This window comes from Gorilla gorilla, chromosome 7 (assembly GCF_029281585.2).
Source record: "Gorilla gorilla gorilla isolate KB3781 chromosome 7, NHGRI_mGorGor1-v2.1_pri, whole genome shotgun sequence".
Taxonomy (NCBI): Eukaryota; Metazoa; Chordata; class Mammalia; order Primates; family Hominidae; genus Gorilla; species Gorilla gorilla.
The window spans coordinates 23,962,241-23,981,065 of record NC_073231.2 but is presented as its reverse complement, the minus strand read 5'-3'; the positions used below and the strand labels follow the sequence as shown (position 1 = coordinate 23,981,065).

Genomic DNA, 18,825 nt, shown 5'->3' with positions numbered 1-18,825 from the left:
ATTACCTCCCACCTGGTCCCTCCCACAACATGTGGGGATTATAGGAGCTACAATTCGAGATGAGATTTGGGTGGGGACACTGCCAAACCATATCAACTGCTATAACAAGATGTTCCAGAGTCATCTTCTACTGCTTCTCTTTTACATCTGTTAGCGATTTTTTAAAGATGCCTTTTTTGGTTTGTTTCTTTTTGTATCATTTTGTATTTTCATGGGAACTGTATTCCAGTGTCCACTGTCGAGGTGTTCTGCTGTTCTTTACTGTGGATTTCTGTTGGCTGTTCTGTGGTGTTGCTGTTCTCACCCTGTCAGATGCCCGGTGGCTTCTCTCTGTTTCTTCCTGCAAAGATGTCAATACCATACAGGTATTGTGGCTGTTGGTGGTTTGTCCTTATCTGCTTGAATTTTGGGGTTTGTGGGCATACCCTCTCACCCAGGTTTATTGTTAATGTTAGCCGTGATTTTGCCATTGCTAAATAGTTTCTCTGTCTATTGTTGCATGGCAATTCAGAAAGAACCCAAAGCTATGTCATGTCTGCCACTGCCACATTCCCAGAATCTTCTGTGGTGTTTTTGGACTTGCAGAAGTCTTAAATTTTAATGTAGTCAGATTTATCAATCTTTAATGTTATGGGTTTATGCTTCTGCTTGTATGCTTAGAGAGGCTTTCTCCACTCTAAACTCAGATAAGTAATCTCTCATACATTTTTAAGTACTTTGTTGGGTTTTTTTGGTACATTAAAAATGTAATCCATCTGTAATTTATTTTGGTGTTTGGTGAGATTTAGGGATCTGATTTTATTTTTCCAAGTAGCCTTTTCCAAAACCATTTATTGGATTATCTCAGAACTGATTTAAAAGGCCTCATTTAATCTAGATTAAACACTCTTTGTAGTTAGGTCTGTTATTAACCTCTTGAATCATTTCCATCAGTCTGTCTTCCACACAGTTTTAACGACCAAACATAATTTTCCATGTCTGCTAAGTGTAAGAACCTTTCTTTTATTAATCCTTTCTAACATTTTAAAACCATTCCTTCCCATTTATTCTTTAAGACGAATAGCTGAAAAATTTCATCAATCCCATGATTATTTTGACTGAAATGGCAAATAATTTGGAGAGAAATAATATTTTCATAACATTAGAATGTTTCCATTCAGGGAAATAGTATATTTCTTCATTTATTCTAGTCTTCTCTTATGGTCCTTGGTAAAATTGTCAATTTATTCCTATAAGTCCTCCAAATCTCTTTGTGAATAGAAAAATATAATCCATTATCTCCTTCTTCTGAGAGGCAGAATTTGTTCCAGAGTCTGGGCTGCTGATTCCCCAAATGGGGTTAAATGTTGCATTGCTCCCCAGCTGGAAACCTGCAGAGACAGAGAATAAACGAGGTATGGCCACTGTGAGCATGTGACTTGCAGCTCTCTAACTTCAGGGAGCATAACTGTGCAAGGGCCGGAGCTGCAGTGCTCTGATGTGCGCTGCAACATTTGCACCAGGCCGTGTTACTCAGAGGTTGCGCCAAGCCAATGACAGGGTGTGGCTCAGATGCTAAGGCAGACTCATTTCTAGGAGACGGACTTCTGCCAGCTGACTTTAGCTTGAGGACTTCTCAAAAGCTCTGCTGAGATTGCCTTAAATTGCATGGCCATGGCTGTTTGGGATGTCTCCACTCAATTTTTCTCCCCTATTTCCTTTGCTTGCGTCCTCTTTCCTTGTGTCAGTCTGTCGATCTGGTGGATCTCCAGGCCTTCTTGGCTCCCCACCTCTTTTCTCCCATAGGTGTTTTCTCTAATACAAGTCTTGTATGTTTAATACCATGTTTGTATCTACTTCTTAGAGTACCTGGACTAACACACGTGACTTTGCAATTTCATATTTTAAAATGATTTTACTCTTAAAATTTAATAAAAACATATAATATGGTTAAAATGTTGTACCAGTAAGTAGTTTCTCCTTAGTAGAAGAGCTAATAAGTAGTTTAGCTGGGCATCAAATACTAGCTTTTGGTCTAACTCAAAAGCCCATTCTCAGCTCACACATGTGGTTTACACTTTGAAGGGCAGTATTATCGGATTGGCATAGAGACTCCATATTAACCAGGAGAAGCATTTAAGGTGGGAATGAGAAGTTGGGACTGGAGTCTGGGCAATTTGAGTGCTTGGCTAGGGCATTTTAGGAGCTGTGAATTCTGGCTGAGCAGTGGCCTGTCATTCTACTTAAAGCAGGGTCTAAGTTTGTTGGTGGCAAGGGAATTTAGCGTTTCAAAAGGTAGTTTGGTAATACGTGTATACAGAGTGTCAAATAAATGCCTTTTGATGCTGCATTTGCACTTCTAGAAATTTATGTGAAGAAAATAATTAAGAATATACTCAGCTATGGTACTATAATAATGTTCAATAAACTGCTGTTTGAAATAATGCAAAGTTGGAAACAATGTAAATGTCTAACAATAGAAGATTTGGTTAAATAAGTGATGATCTATACAAGTGTATAAAAACATTTGAAATGATGTTACATAAATGTAACTGCTGATGTGAAAAGTGTTTACAATATGCTTTTAAATGACGTATTTATTTATAGACAAGGGTCTCCCTACATTTCCTAGGCTGAAGTGCAGAGGTGCAATCACAGCTCACTGCAGCCTCGACTTCCCAGTCTCAGGTGAGTGTCCCCCTCAGCCTCCCGAGTAACTGGGACTACAGGTGTGTGCCAGCACGCTCTGCTAATTTATTGTATTATTTTGTAGAGATGGGGTTTCTTCATGTTGCCCAAGCTGGTCTGGAACTTTTGGGCTCAAGAGGTCCACCCACCTTGGCCTCCCAAATTGTTGGGATTACAGATGTGAACCACCATGCCTGGGCACCATATGCTTTTTTTTCTTTCAAAAGCATTGTTGAATTAAAAAAAAACCTTTATTTTGAAATAATCTTAAACTTATAGAAACATTGCAGAAACAGTAAAGATTTCTTTTCCTTAACCATTTTAAAATAAGTTGCCAACATGATGTCCCAATGGCCCTGAATACTTGTGTACTGTGGTTAGGTGTAGGTCATTCTCCTACCTAATCAACATACAACTATAAATATCAACAAATTAACATTGATAACTGCATTAGGGTTCTCCAGGCTGGAAAAAACAAGGAACGATTCTCCCCTCGAGCCTCCAGAGGGAGCTCAGCCCTGCTGACACACCGATTTTGGACTTCTGGACTCTAGAACTGTAGGGAAAACGTTTCTGTTATTTTAAACCATGAAGCTTGTGATAATTTGTTACAGTAGCGTCAATAAACAAATATAATGTCCTTTCCTTGCTCTAGCCCTAGTATTAGCTATTTCTCAAGCAGCCCTGGTTCCTTGGTGTAGAATGTGTAATATACGTGTACATCCATGAATTCACACTGATCTCTCTAGTTTCTACTTACAATCACAACTTTCACACCTGTCTTCTTTTTTCCCATATTAATACCTTCCTCCTCTAACAGTGAGAAACCACCTGTTTCTCAATATATTATTAGTTGAATCCCCCATGTGTATGTAAATTAGCTCCCATTGTTACTGGTGGAGGGTGTCTAGGTTCTTGGCGTCTTGAACAAAGAATTAGACAAAACACACAAACAAAGCAAGGAAAGAATGAAGCAACTAAAACAGATTTATTGAAAACAAAACTACACTCCGCAGGGTAAAAGTGGGCTAAGCAAGCGGCTTAAGAGCCTGGTTACAGAATTTTCTGGGGTTTAAATACCCTTTAGAGATTTTCCATTGGTTAGGTGGTGTACACCCAATGTAAATGAAGTAGTGGCCCTTGATCAGTCTGATTGGTTGTGGGGGGACCAATCAGAAGCTGAAGGGAAGTCACAAAGTTACACGCTATGCAAATGTCTGATTGGTTGCAGAAAGTGACCGATCAGAGGCTGAAGTAAAGTTACAAAGTTATACTTCTATGCAAATGAAGGTTTGGCCCGTGACCAGCCCGATTGGTTGCGGGAGGGGACCAATCAGAGATACTTTGAAATTTTCATCTGCTCAGAGAAAAGGGGTGGTTTGCAAACGGAGTAGCCTCCGGTCCTTTTGTTACTTGGGCATGGAAAGTTAGGGTTTTCCTTTTGATTTAGTTATAGGAAGTCAGTGTGAATCAGCCGTAGGTTCCCTGCCTCCAGACCCTATTCTCCTGCCTCACCATCACCACCAGTGCCCACCCACTCACAGATGCTCTTCTCATCCTGCTTAGTCTTTAAATTCCTGTTTGGGAGCCGCCACGCAGCAGGCTGCCCCTCATACTGGTGTCCTCCTCACTCAGTTGGATTATTTTTTTAATTTTTCTAATTTTTTAGTTAGTTTTTTGTTTTGTTTTGTTTTGTTTTGTTTTTTTGAGGCAGGCTGTTGCCCAGGCTGTAGTGCAGTGGCACCATCTCAGATCTCAGCTCACTGCAACCTCTGCCTTCCAGGCTCAAGTGATCCTCCTACTTCACCCTCCTAAGTGGTTGGGGCTACAGGTGTGTGCCACCACGCCTGGATAATTTTTTTAATTTTTAATTTTTTGTAGAGGCAGAGGTCTCACTATATTGCCCAAGCTTATCTCGAACTCCTGGGCTAAAGCAATTCTCCCACTTCTGCCTCCCAGGGTGCTGGAATTATAGACATGAGCCACCGTGCCTGGCCCCACTTGAATTCTGACACTTTGCACGAGGCTGCCAATGTCACTCTCCATTCCTCTTTTACTCCTCCCCCTGCTGCCTCTGATGTACCCCATGCTGGGCTGCCACAGCCTGCCCTCCATACCCTACCCTCACACTCAGCCACAGGATGCCCCCCTCACTTGGTTCCACTTAATGATTTAATGATCTTGGACTCAGTTTTTCAGGAAGAAAAAGAAGGAAAAGAGGAAAATAAAGGCAGAAAGGAAGACACCATCTACATTTTTAAGTGAAAAAAAAAAGTCATACTCATATATTTGGGGGAAAATCTGTACAAGCAAAGAGAAGAATCTGGACATGCCTATGCTAAGATTATCCACAGTGACTGTCGCCGGGAGACTAGGTCTTGGGTGTACTTTCTTTCCTCTTTTAGCTGGACTTAATTTTCTTTTCTTCTCTTTGTCATCCTCCCCCACCTTCTCCTTAAGAGGGGTGTTCAGTGAGCACAATTTTTTTTTTTTTTTTTTTTTTTTAGAGTCTCTCTCTGTTGCCCAGGCTGGAGTGCAGTGGTGTGATCTTGGCTAACTGCAACCTCCACGTCCCTGGTTGAAGGGATCCTCCTGCCTCAGCCTCCCGAGTAGCTGGGATTACAGGCATGTGCCACCACGCCCGGCTAATTTTTGTGTCACAGTTTGTTTTTGTAATAACTAAAATAACTGAAAACTTTATTTTTGAATATGAAAAACAGGGTCTATAATTAAACTCATTTTTTTTTTTCTGTCCTCTGTAGAGAGTAAATCAAATAGTATGGTTTTTAGGATTACTTGAGTTTTTCTTTTAACTTGAAAAATGGTTTTTGGAAGCTGGCCCACCCAGAAAATAATGCTGCTTACTTATTGTGTTAATTGCTTGAATCTGAGGGTGTATCTTTTTCTATCACTAACTGATATCTCTGACATTTTCCCAGCTGGTTTATTGATTCACTAAAAGATAAATCATTCATCTGTGCTGGGTAATGTGTAGAGTAAGAGAGAAAAGTGTAGAAAACAGGATTCTTGTTCTTTTTTTATGCTCTCAAATTTAATACAATTTATTAACATTTTCACTTGTGTCAAGTAGAGCTGACTTGAATCTAGGCAAATACCAACACAACTAAGAGCATCAATAGCTCTTTAAATTTCTACTCTGCAGATATTGGTGGGACGTATGTGGTTGATTGTAAGCAACCTGTTTTAGAAAGTTACATACATGCAAAAGCTTTGTGATATGTTATACTAACATAGCTCTGTAATATAGTTCCTGTTGCTCCAAATCTTTGTTTTCTTGAGTTACTTATGGTAGAATCAATTTTACTTTACATGTGGCTGTTGAAAACAGACTCCATTTAGAACGATTTATTCCATGAAGTCATGCTCTTTGCTCTTTGGAGCTTTCACCAGGGAAGTTTTATTTCTTTGTATTAGTGATTTTGGCCCGACAAAGCGTTTCTCCACTCTGACTGGTTTCTGAGTAAGCCACACTTGCCTGGGCCTTTTAGATTCCAGCTGTAGAAATTTTGAGCCTATTGAAAAATCGTTTCCTATTACTCTGTAAAGGGAACCAAATGTGTAACACCCTTTAGCATTAGGTTTATATTTTTCTAGTACTTTTGTTTGGGTTCTTTTTTATCCTTGTGTCCAGTAACATTATTTGTAATGGTCCGTTTTCAGGGAGATTAATTACATTCTCGGTATATCTGCTTTCCTATTGGAAAATTTTCTTTCTGGAACAGGATTGGAAAATAATAGAAAACAGCTCACACAGCTGCCTCAGTTACCAAGACAACAAAATGGAGAAATAACTGGCTGGTTGGCTTTTTTCTCTTTTTCTGAACTACCTTCCAAATACAGTCATCTCCTTCCTAAAAGCAACGTACCTGTTTGAAATAACTAGTTTGAGATTACTAGTTGATAGTTACTGTATTACTTTTGTCACAACAGTATTAAGTGCCCTGATTATAGTCTGAGGACAAAACAGTTTGTTTTTCTCCAAGTTTTCCTTTAAATTATTTAAAAAATTATATAGATAATACATTTATACATGTTCAGTATAAGAAAGTAAAACTTTACAGAGGTATAAAGTGTAAAAAGTGTAAGTCCTGCTTTCCAGGTCACTTATCTTGATCGATATTAACATATTGTAGTGAATATGATTTCAATAAATTGACTCTGAGTGAACTTCAGAGCAGTAATGTGTTCAGATCAGTAAGAGCCATGTGTTAAATACAGATGTTGAAAGTTAAACATTTAAGAACCCCTGGCTGGGCATTGTGGCTCATGCCTGTTATCCCAGCACTTTGGGAGGCCAAGGCAGGTAGATCACATGAGGTCAGGAGTTTGAGACGAGCCTGGACAACATGGTGAAACCCTGTCTCTACTAAAAATAAAAAAAATTAGCTAGGTGTGGTGGTGGGCTCCTGTAATCCCAGCTCCTTAGGAGGCTAAGACCGGAGAATCTCTTGAACCTGGGAGGCGGAGGTTGCAGTGAGCCGAGATTGCACCATCGCACTCCAGCCTGGGCAACAAGAGCGAAACTCCATCTCATAATAATGATAATAAATACATAAGTAAATAAACCCCCCTTAACATTTATATAAGGAATATATGTTTCTTGTATAAAATTCAGAAAAAGACAAGCAAGAAAGTACAAATTACCCGTAATTGCAATACCCAGAAGTCACCCCCATTCAAATTTAGTTTCTAATTCTTTCAAGAGGATTAGTTTTTATATTAAAGTAATACCAGATCATTAAATAAAAAATAAATATGTATTGCCATTCATAATAACAAACCAAAAATAATAGCTACTCTTATTAGTACTTCCTATGTGTCAGCCCTGTAGTAAAAGCTTACATGCCTGTAAACACAACCATTTTGGGGTAACATTTGGCATATTAATTTGTGATACATTCTTTCCTTTTGAATATAGGCTTTTTTTTTTTTTTTGAGACAGAGTTTCACTCTTGTTGCCCAGGCTGGAGTGCAATGACGCGATCTCGGCTCACAGCAACCTCCGCCTCCTGGGTTCAAGCCATTCTCCTGCCTCAGCCTCCCAAGGAGCTGGGATTACAGGCATGTGCCACCATGCCTGGCTAATTTTGTATTTTTAGTAGAGATGGGGTTTCTCTATGTTGGTCAGTCTGGTCTCGAACTCCGGACCTCAGGTGATCCGCCCGCCTCGGCCTCTGAAAGTGCTGGGATTACAGGCATGAGCCACCGCGCCCAGCCTATATAGGTATTTTGTAAAAGTATATAGTTATTGTTGTACTGTATAGACAATTAGAAGTCTAATTTTTGTTTAAAATTTTTCTGTGATTTATATATTATTTGAAATAATATATTTTTATATTACATTATCAGATAGCTTTTTAAGCATGCTTTTATTGGTTGTCTAATATTTCACTGAATGCCTGTATGATTCATATATAATCATTTCCATGTTGTTGGACATTTATTATTTCTACCTTTTCATATGGAGCTCTTTTTATATTATTATTCCTTAGAATAAATTACTTCTAAAATCGATTTATCAGAAATGAATTTATATTATTATTATTATATGTTTTTAATATATTATTCCTTAGAATAAATTACTTCTTAAAATGGATTTATCAGAAATGAAATGATTGGGTCGGGGCTATGAATTGTTTTGGAGCTCTTGAATGTATTGCTAAATTGCCTTACCAAAGGGATACTGATTCATCCTGTCGTCATCATTACATAACAGCATTAGCGACTGTGTTTCCTATTCTTCTAATTTGATAGAAGCAAAATGACAACATGTATTTCGTTAGTTTCTCTTTGATTATGACTGATTTTAGTTATTTATCCATGTTTACTAGTACTATTTCCTTTTTTAATGAATTTTTTTCTCTGTTATGATGCTGCATTTTATCCTAAAAATGTATGTCTTTTTTAAATCCCAAAAGTAATACACACTTATTTTAAAATTAAAACAATACAAAATGCAGATAAAAAACAGAACTTTCTCTCTTTTACTGCATCTCCTTAATCCGGGAGTGGAGGGGTATGTATATCTACATCTCCAGACCTTTCTCTAAGATAAGGAATTAAACCCTATCCATTCTTTTTGATAGTGATGGAGGGGCTACGAGTTCAATATGGGTTCCTTTTCAAGCAAAGATAGTCACCTTTGTCTTATGTCCTTTATATGCATATTTTCCATTTGTTGTTAACCTTTAAAAGTTAAACTAAATAGTAATTATAATCATTTTAAATTTTTTAAATTAGGCTTTTGTTTCTTTTGCAGTCAACTTTGCTCATCTTTTCCCTTGTGTTTTCATTTTTAATTATTTTCACCTTACAATGGCCTTTTTCACCAAAAGGCTCAAAAAATATTAAGTTCTGTCTTCTGCTAATATAAAATTTTGGTATATATTGTAAGATGATCTTCTAAAAGCTTTTCCCCACAAATGGTGAGTCATGTCCTCAAACGTTGGGCTGCATAATCCCGGTCTTTCTCAATGATTTGCAGTGCCTCCATGGTTCTATTTTAAGTTCAGAAGTCTAAGAAGGTCTTTCTCCAGTGTATCTTGTTTTATTGAGTTGTGTCATTTAATGTTATTTTTAAAAAGTGTTACATAAAAATAGGTCTGATATTTTAATAAGAGTAGATTTCCCTTTGTATAAAACACAGAAAAGTTTATGTATGCCTCCCTGGGAAATGTTTTTCCTCCAGAACTTGCGTAAATTTTTAAAAAGTACTGTTAATATTTTATGATGTACATTAAATATGGATTAACATATAAAAATGAGATTACTCATTTTCTTATTTTCAGTTTAGAGCTTGAGCTCTGCTCAGATGTTTACTTCTCAGTGATGATGAGGCGGGGGACACAGCAGAGAGTTGGTACGTAATCAGTACTGCTAATCCTGTTTTGCAGATGAGGAAACTAAGGACCTAACTAGGGTCTGTCTCATATGCATGACTGACTGCTATTATTGAAGAAAATTTGGCTTGCTTTCTTCCTCTGACTTTTGTAAACATCTCTTTTTAAGTATGAGAGTTAGAGCTTCTTGTTTCCTAATTCAGAACACATCTTTTTCTCTTAAAGAATGGGTATCTAAATATTGCCATGTAAAAGTTTTAAGAGAATGTGGCATGTAGAGTGTCTAAATCATGTAAGAGCAGAGCTTAACTACAGCCAATTGAATTATGAGTGTTTAGATGTTCACATTTTCGTTCATTGATTAAAAACTTGATTTCAACATTTCAACTTGATTTCAACTGTGCCTAGCTGTGCAGCTAACATCTCAAATTATCTCTTATTATTTTTTAAATTGTGGTAAATATATGCAACATAAAATTTACCACATTGACCATTTTAAGTGTACATTTCAGTGGCATTAAGTATATTCACAATGTTGTACAGCCTTCACCATCATCCATCTCAAGAATCTTTTCATTATCCTACACGGAAAATGTACCATTAAATAAGTAGCTCCTCATTCTCTCCTCCTTAGTCCCTAATAACCTCTGTTCTACTTTTGTCTCTGTGTATTTCCCTATTCCATGTACCTCCTGTAAGTTAAATCATACAATATTTTCCCCTTAGTGTCTGTTTATTTCACTTAGCATAATGTTTTCAGGGTTCATTCATGTAGTAGCAGGTATCACAATTTCATTTCTTTTATGGCTGAATAATATTCCATTATGTCTATACACCATATGTTGTTTATCCATTTATCTATTGATAAGCACAAAAGATGTTTCCACCTTTTGGCTATTGCAAATAATGCTACAGTGAACACTGAGTATCTGTTTGAGTCACTGTTCTCAATTCTTTTTATAAAATTTAAGTTCCGGGATACATGTGCAGAACGTGCAGATTTGTTACATAGGTATGTGTGTGCCATGGTGGTTTGCTGCACCTATCAACCCATTATCTAGGTTTTAAGCCCTGCATGGATTAGCTATGTGTCCTAATGTTCTCCCTCCCCTTGCCCCCCACCCCCCAACAGGCCCTGCTGTGTGTTGTTCCTCTCCCTGTATCCATGTGTTCTCATTGTTCAGCTCCCACTTATGAGTGGGAACATGTGGTATCTGGTTTTCTGTTCCTGTGTTAGTTTGCTGAGGATGATGGTTTCCAGGTTCATCCATGTCCCTGCAAAGAACATGATCTCATTCCCTTTTATGGCTGCATAGTATTCCATCATGTATATGTACGACATTTTCTTTATCCAGTCTATAATTGATGGGCATTTGGGTTGGTTCCATGTCTTTGCTATTGTAAATAGTGCTGCAATAAACATGTGTGCATGTGTCTTTATAGTAGAATGATTCATATTCCTTTGGGTATATACCCAGTAATGGGATTGCTGGGTCAAATGGTATTTCTGGTTCTAGATCCTTGAGGAATCGCCACACTGCCTTCCATAGTGGTTGAACAAATTTATATTCCCACCAACAGTGTAAAAGCGTTCCTATTTCTCCAAAGCCTCATCAGCATCTATTGTTTCTTGACTTTTTAATAATTGCCATTCTTAGTGGCATGAGATGGTATCTCATTGTGGTTTTGATTTGCATTTCTCTAATGATCAATGATGTTGAGCTTTTTTTCATGTGCTTGGCCACATAAATGTCTTCTTCTTTTTTTTTTTTTTTTTTTTTTTTTGAGACAGAGTCTTGCTCTGTTGCCCATGCTGGAATGCAGTGGCACGATCTCGGCTCAATGCAACCTCTGCCTTCTGAGTTCAAGTGATTCTCCTGCCTCAGCCTCCTGAGTAGCTGGGATTACAGGCATGCACAACCATGCCCAGCTAACTTTTTGTATTTTTAGTAGAGACAGAGTTTCACCACGCTGGCAAGGCTGATCTCGAACTCCTCACCTCATGATCTGCCCGACTCAGCCTCCCAAAGTGCAGGGATTACAGGCATGAGCCAGTGTGCCCGGCCAGTGTCTTTTTTTTGAGAAGTTGTCTGTTCATATCCTTTGACCACTTTTTGATGGGGTAAAAGGGTTTGCTTTTTTTCTTGTAAATTTGTTTAGGTTCCTTGTAGATTCTGGATATTAGACCTTTGTCAGGTGGGTAGATTGCAAAAATTTTCTCCCATTCTGTAGGTTGCCTGTTCACTCTGATGTGCATTTCTTTTGCTGTGCAGAAGCTCTTTAGTTTAATTAAATCCCATTTGTCAATTTTGGCTTTTTTTGTTTTTGCCAGGATACATTTAGATGGATACATTTAAGTCTTTAATCCATCTTGAATTAATTTTTGTGTAAGGTGTAAAGAAGGGGTGCAGTTTCATTTTTCTGAATATGGCTAGCCAGTTTTCCCAGAACCATTTATTGAATAGGAGATCCTTTCCCCATTGCTTGCTTTTGTCAGGTTTGTCAAAGATCAGATGGTTGTAGATGTGTGGTGTTATTTCTGAGACCTCTGTTCTGTTCCACTGGTCTATATATCCGTTTTGGTACCAGTACCATCCTGTTTTGGTTCTGGTAGCCTTGCAGTATAGTTTGAAGTGACGTAGCATGATGCCTCCAGCTTTGTTCTTTTTATTTAGAATTGTCTTGGCTATATGGGCTCTTTTTTGGTTCCATATGCAATTTAAAGTAGTTTTTTCTAATTCTGTAAAGACTGTCAATGGTAGTTTGATAGGAATAGCATTGAATCTATAAATTACTTTGGGCAGTATGGCCATTTTCATGATATTGATTCTTCCTATCCATGAAGATGGAATGTTTTTCCATTTGTTTATGTCCTCTCTTATTTCCTTGAGCAGTGGTTTGTAGTTCTCCTTGAAGAGGTCCTTCACATCCCTTGTTAGCCATATTCCTAGGTATTTTATTCTCTTTGTAGCAATTGTGAATGTGAGTTCACTTACGATTTGGCTCTCTGCTTGTCTGTTGTTGGTGCATAGGAATGCTTGTGATTTTTGCACATTGATTTTGTATCCTGACACTTTGCTGAAGTTGCTTATCAGCTTAAGAAGTTTTTGGACTGAGATGATGGGGTTTTCTAAATATACAATCATGTCATCTGCAAACAGACAATTTGACTTCTTCTCTTCCTATTTGACTACCCTCTATTTCTTTCTCTTGTTTGATTGCCCTAGCCAGAATTTCCAGTACTATGTTGAATAGGAGTGGTGAGAGAGGGCATCCTTGTCTTATGCCAGTTTTCAAAGGGAATGCTTCAAGCTTTTGCCTATTCAGTACGATATTGGCTGTGGGTTTGTCTGAAATAGTTCTTATTATTTGGAGATATGTTCCATCAGTACCAGGTTTATTGACTGTTCTCAGTTCTTTGGGGTATATACCTGAGAGAAGAATTGCTGGATCATATGGTAATTCTATGTTTAACTCTTTGAGGAACAAGTAACATTTTTTTTTCATAGCAGCTGTACTATTTTACACTCCCACTAGCAATGCACAAGAATTCCATTTTCTTCATATCCTGGCCAATATTTTGATTTGCATTTACTTAATGACTAATGATGTTAAACATCTTTTCATTGCTTATTAGCCACTATGTATTTTTCTTGGGGAAATGTCTGTTTAAGTCCCTTACCGCTTTGTGAATTGGGTTGTCTGGTTTGTTGTTGAGTTATACAAGTTCTTTATACATTGTAGATATTGATCCTTTATCAGGTACACGATTTGCAAATATTTTCTTCCATTCAGTGAGTTATTTTCTTATTCTTTTGTTGATGTCCTTTGAAGTACAAAAGTCTTAAAATTTGAAGTCCATTTTATTATTATTTTTGTTTGTTGCCTGTGATTTTGGTGTTATAGCCAAGAAGTCACCACCAAATCCAAGTCATAAAGATTTTCTTCCAAGAGTTTTATAATTTACACTCTTTGATTTAGATCTTTGACCCATATTGAGTTAATTTTTTGTATATGCTGTAAAGCAAGCGTCCAACTTCATTCTTTTGCATGTGGATATCCAGGTTTCCCAGCACTGTTTGTTGAAAAAACTCTCTTTTCCTTATTGAATAATAAGGCATTCTCAAAAAATCAACTGACTACATTTTTAAGAGTTTTTTCCTGGGCTCTAGGTTCTATTCCATTGGTTTATATATATATTTCTATGCCAGTACCACAGTGGGTTAATTACTGAAATTTTGTAGTAATTTTTGAAAAAGAAAGTGTGAGAACTCCGACTTTGTTCTTTTTCAAGCTTGTTTTGGCTATTTGGTATCCCATGAGATTCCATAAGAATTTCAAGTTGGATTTTTCTATTTCTGAAAAAAAAAGTCCTTAGAATATTGTAGTGTCTTTGTCTGGCTTTGGCAATAGGGTGACACTGGCCTCATAGTTAGGAAATGTCTCCTTCTCTTAAATTTTCTGAAAGCGTTTCAGAAAGATTGGTGTTAATTCTTCTTAAATGTTTGGTGGAATTCACCAGTGAACCCATGTGGTCCTGGGTTTTTTTGTGTGTAATATTTATGATTACCAGTTCAATCTCCTTAGTATCTATATGTCTATTCAGATTTTCTGTTTCTTCATGGCTCAGTTTTGGCAGATTGTGTGTTTAGAAGAATTTGTCCACTTCATCTAGGTTATTCAATTTGTTGGCATACAATGGTTTATGGTATTCTTTTATCATTTTTATTTCTATAGAATCAGTAGTAATGCCTATTCATTTTCCTGTTACAATTGTATTATGATAAGAGCATGAAATACATTTTAAGGGAAAATTATTGAACTTAAATTTCTTATTATTAAATTCATGAAGTTTATAACTCAGGAGGGCAATCTTGGAACAAAAGTTTTGGAACCAAAATTCTCAAGTATCTTACGTCACAAAATAAAGTGCTTTTGTTGGTGGCTTGAGTCAGGATGAAAGGCTGGCTTTTAGTTTGAATTTTGCAGTGTTTCAAATACAGGAAATTTGTAGGTGTCACAGTTAAGACCCAATCTGACTTGGGTGCAATTATATCCAAATGTGGCATTTCTGTTTTAGGAGTGATATCAGATGTGTCACATCCGTGGATGTCATCAGTCTCCAGGTGATGAAGTAAGAAGAGTAGCATTTGCATAATTCATTGTCTATTTAATTTATTACCCATTGTTTTATTTCTGCACTTACCTATAACTTGAATATGTATGGATACAAACCCAATTCAATTTTTTTTGGTAGTTCTTTAAGGCCTAGACAACAGATAACTGTCAATCAATAGATGTAAGGTCAAAAACTGCAAAACAATACTTTTATCTTTGATCATCACAGTAATAGTTTCTAGAAATTGAAAGCATTTGAAAGAATTGAGAAAGCCAATATCCTTACGGTGGATGGAGAAAATCTTATTTTCTTAGTAGAGTTTAGAAGAGTCAATGGTATGATTTCAAACCATTTCGCGTGATGGTATAAACTGGCATAATCCTTCAGTAAAGCAATATGGCAGTATCTTCAAGAGCTCTACAACTATTCATAATCTTGAGCCAATAATTTTATTGTTGATAAATACATTCTAAGAAATAATGCTACTTAAATATATAAAGATCTTGATATAAAAACAGAAAGACAGCTTTCTGTATAGTATTTTATAGTCCCCATAACATAATTGGTAAAGTTTAAGTAAAAGTATGGATTTGTTCACAGCTATAGAAGATTAAAATTAAATTTCATTATCAGGACAACACACAGATGTTCAGGTACCTTATCCTCAGTCTACATCCACAGTATTTTGTGAAGTGAAACATTAAGAAAAAAATAAAATTTATTTATCACTAGTGTTTCTATGTGATAATGTGGTCAGCAGTGTTTTGATGGCAAACTGAGATCTTTACATTAAGGAACAAAACATGAACTTATTTAGCAAGATAGAAAAGTAGAATGAGATATGAAAAAATAATTTCAGTATGTAGTCTCTAAGGGTCATTTGAATCGGAAATTCTCTAGAACAATGATTTTGTCCCAAGGGACATTTGTCAACCTCAGGAGATGTTTTTTGATTGTTTTGACTGGGGGTGGGGAGTGGGGATGTGCTACTGACATCTAGTGGTGGAAAGATCAGAGATGCTGCTAAACATTCTATGCTGGTACAGGACGGTCATCCACAACTGCCCTGAATGGTCAGTAATGCTGAGGTCGAGAAACCAGCTCTAAAGAAAGTCATGAATATGCTTATGCTTTCACAATTATTAATTTACAAGGATGAGAAGTCTCAAACAGGTAGATTTTGACTATGCTATTACTATGATCATGAGATGAAATTACAAGTGTGCTATATTTGAACTGCAGAAGGAAAGAAGTCCGGTATATGGATAATCAGGTACCAGAGACACATTCTATTCTCTACAAAGACTTCCTCTAATTCCACACCCACCACTAAATTATTCAAAATATAAAGTTAGGACAAGTGTACAGTAGTATAAACGAGTTAACATCCATTTGCAAAGAGGTCCACATAAAAATATGTTGTCATAAGAGGTGTTACCCTCTCAGCTTTTTTTTTAGTTTTTATTTTTTGAGATGGGGTCTCCCTCTGTCACCCAGGGTAGAGTGCAGTGGTGTGATCGTAGCTCACTGTAACCTTGAGCTCCTGTGTTCAGGGGATCCTCCTGCCTCAGCTTTCTGAGTACAGAGGACTGCAGGTGTGGACCACCACACCTGGCTAATAATTTTTTTTTTTTTTAGGAGACAGGGATCTCGCTATGTTGCCCAGGCTAGTCTCGAACTCCTGGCCTCAAGTGATCCTCTCACCTCATTGTCCGGAGTAGCTGAGATTCTAGTGGTGAACCACCATGCCTGGCACCCCCTCAGCTTTATTAAGGTATGATTGACAATTAAAAATGGCGTATAATGTGATGCTTTGATATATGTATGCATTGTGAAATGATTAAATCAAGCTAATTAATATATCCATCACCTCACATGCTTATCATTTTCTCGTGGTAAGAACATTTAAGATCTAATCTCTTAGCAATTTCAAGTATACAATGCATTATTATTATAGTTACCATGCTATACAATAGATCTTCAGAACTTATTCATCCGTCTAACTGAAACTTAGCAGTTTTTGCTGTTTGCTCTGAGAATCCTTGCTGGCGGCGTTTGCCCAGCATAACTTTGATAGGAACTACCTCGCTTTTAATTTGTCAGGAACTATCTCACTTCTGTTGTTATTTTCCCATTGCTCTAATATATTGACTTCGGAAGCAAAAGACATCATTCTATTTATAGCATCCTGTTTTTAGTACTGGTATTTCCATTTACAAAATATAGTAATTCTCAATCGCTGATGATGTCAAATCCTAGCAAACGTAGAATTCCTACATTTGATGTTAACGTGGCTCTGGAAAAGTTGTTGGCTGAAAGAAGATTCATTTAATGAATCTGATTTTTTCCGAAATAGACGATTCAGATGATGCTGATGTTCATTCTGTTGAGAAATAACTCTAAGAACTGTTTTTATAATTTATTTTCACATTGAAAATCAGATTTACTTCAGCCTCAAGGAGCGTGTTTATGTGACATTAAATGAGTGCTGGCAGTGAGCTGCACTTTTTTTTCTAAACGGTAAAAGCAACACCTCCCCAGTTCTCCATAAGAGGTGTTTTTAATACCTAATATCATTATATTTGATACATACAATAATATGTAATGATATACACATCAGATATAAATATGTACATGATGATATAAGTAGATATTAGTAATGATGCATTAAATGAATACCCATAGCCTGCCACCCAACTTATGACTTAGGACATTACCAACACTGTAGGTTTCTATCTCCCCAAGAGGTAACCACTGTCTTGAACTTTAGATTTATTATTCCTATGCCTTATAAAAATATTGATATCATATATACATATCACTAAATTGTATGCTGTTTTTGCTTTTCTTTTCCTATATAAAAATGGTATTAGAATGGAGGTAGTCTTTTGCAACTTGCTTTTCTTACTCAATATTTTTCGTTTTATCACATGTAATTTATTCATGTTACTTCTGCATAACATTCCTTTGAGTACTTATTCCAAAATTTGGTTATGTATTCCTGTTTACTATGTATATTATGTACACATTTAGGTCTGTTAGAGGCTAAATTGTTTTTCTCAAAATTGCATATGTTGAAGCTCTAACCCTCCCGGACCATAGAATGTGACTGTATTGGAGATGGGAACTTCGAAAAGTTGATTAAGGCAGAATAAGGCGTTAGACTGGGCCCTAATCTAATCTGACTGGTATCCTTATAAGAAGAGGACATTGAGATTCACGAAGACACCAAGATTTGCACGTAGAGGAAAGACCCTGTGGGAACACACCAAGAAGGCAGCCATCTGCAACCCAAAGAGCGAGGCCCCAGGAAAAGGTCCCTGCCGCCATCTTGATCCAGGACTTCCGCCATCTTTACTCAGGACTGCTACTCTCCCAAGCAGTGAGATAAGTCCATTTCTGTTGTTTAAGCCACTCATCCTGTGGCATTTTGTTATGGCAGCTCCAGTAAGTGAATACAGGGTTGTATCTAGTTTGTAATGTTATGAACAATGCTGCTAAAAACATTTTAGTTTCTCTCCACATGTACCTCATACTTTCTTCTCCATATGCAAGTGTGATACTGCTGGGTTGTCGAGTATACATATTTTTCTTTACTAAGATAGTGCCTGAAAGTTTTTCCACAGAAGTGTAAAATTTTAACATAACTCTACAATCTTGCGAATGAATACTTAATATTGTCAGACTGAATTGTTGCTGTTCTTGCTTTTTCTAAATTGAATTTTCTTTTTCTTCCTTACCTTGTTCATGGGTTCAGAAGTTATCTACCGTATTTCTTTTATTTTAGTGGTTACCTTTAATATTTTACCGTACATCTTTTACATTTTTTTTTTTGAGATGGAGTCTTGCTCTGTTGCCCAGGCTGGAGTGCAGTGGTGCGATCTCGGCTAACTGCAAGCTCTGCCTCCCGGGTTCACGCCATTCTCCTGCCTCAGCCTCCCCAGTAGCTAGGACTACAGGTGCCAGCCACCACGCCCGGCAATTTTTTCCTGTATTTTTAGTAGAGATGGGGTCTCACCATGTTAGCCAGTATGGTCTCAATCTCCTGACCTCGTGATCCGTCCGCCTTGCCCTCCCAAAGTGTTGGGATTACAGGCGTGAGCCACCGCGCCCGGCCAAATTTTTTTTTTAATGTTTGTGGGTACATAGTAGGTGTATGTATTTATGGGACACATGAGA

At 37.2% G+C, this 18,825-nt stretch overlaps 1 long non-coding RNA gene across 1 annotated transcript in view; it reads left to right on the top strand.

Moving 5' to 3' along the window:
- Nucleotides 1–18,440, top strand: part of LOC129524213 (uncharacterized) — a 40,389-nt gene extending 21,949 nt beyond the window's left edge. Inside the window, exons 4-5 of the long non-coding RNA XR_008667945.2 lie at nt 9,477–9,547; nt 17,727–18,440. This is a non-coding gene — a long non-coding RNA (uncharacterized lncRNA). The remainder of the gene's footprint in view (nt 1–9,476; nt 9,548–17,726) is intronic.
- Nucleotides 18,441–18,825: the final 385 nt, after the last annotated feature.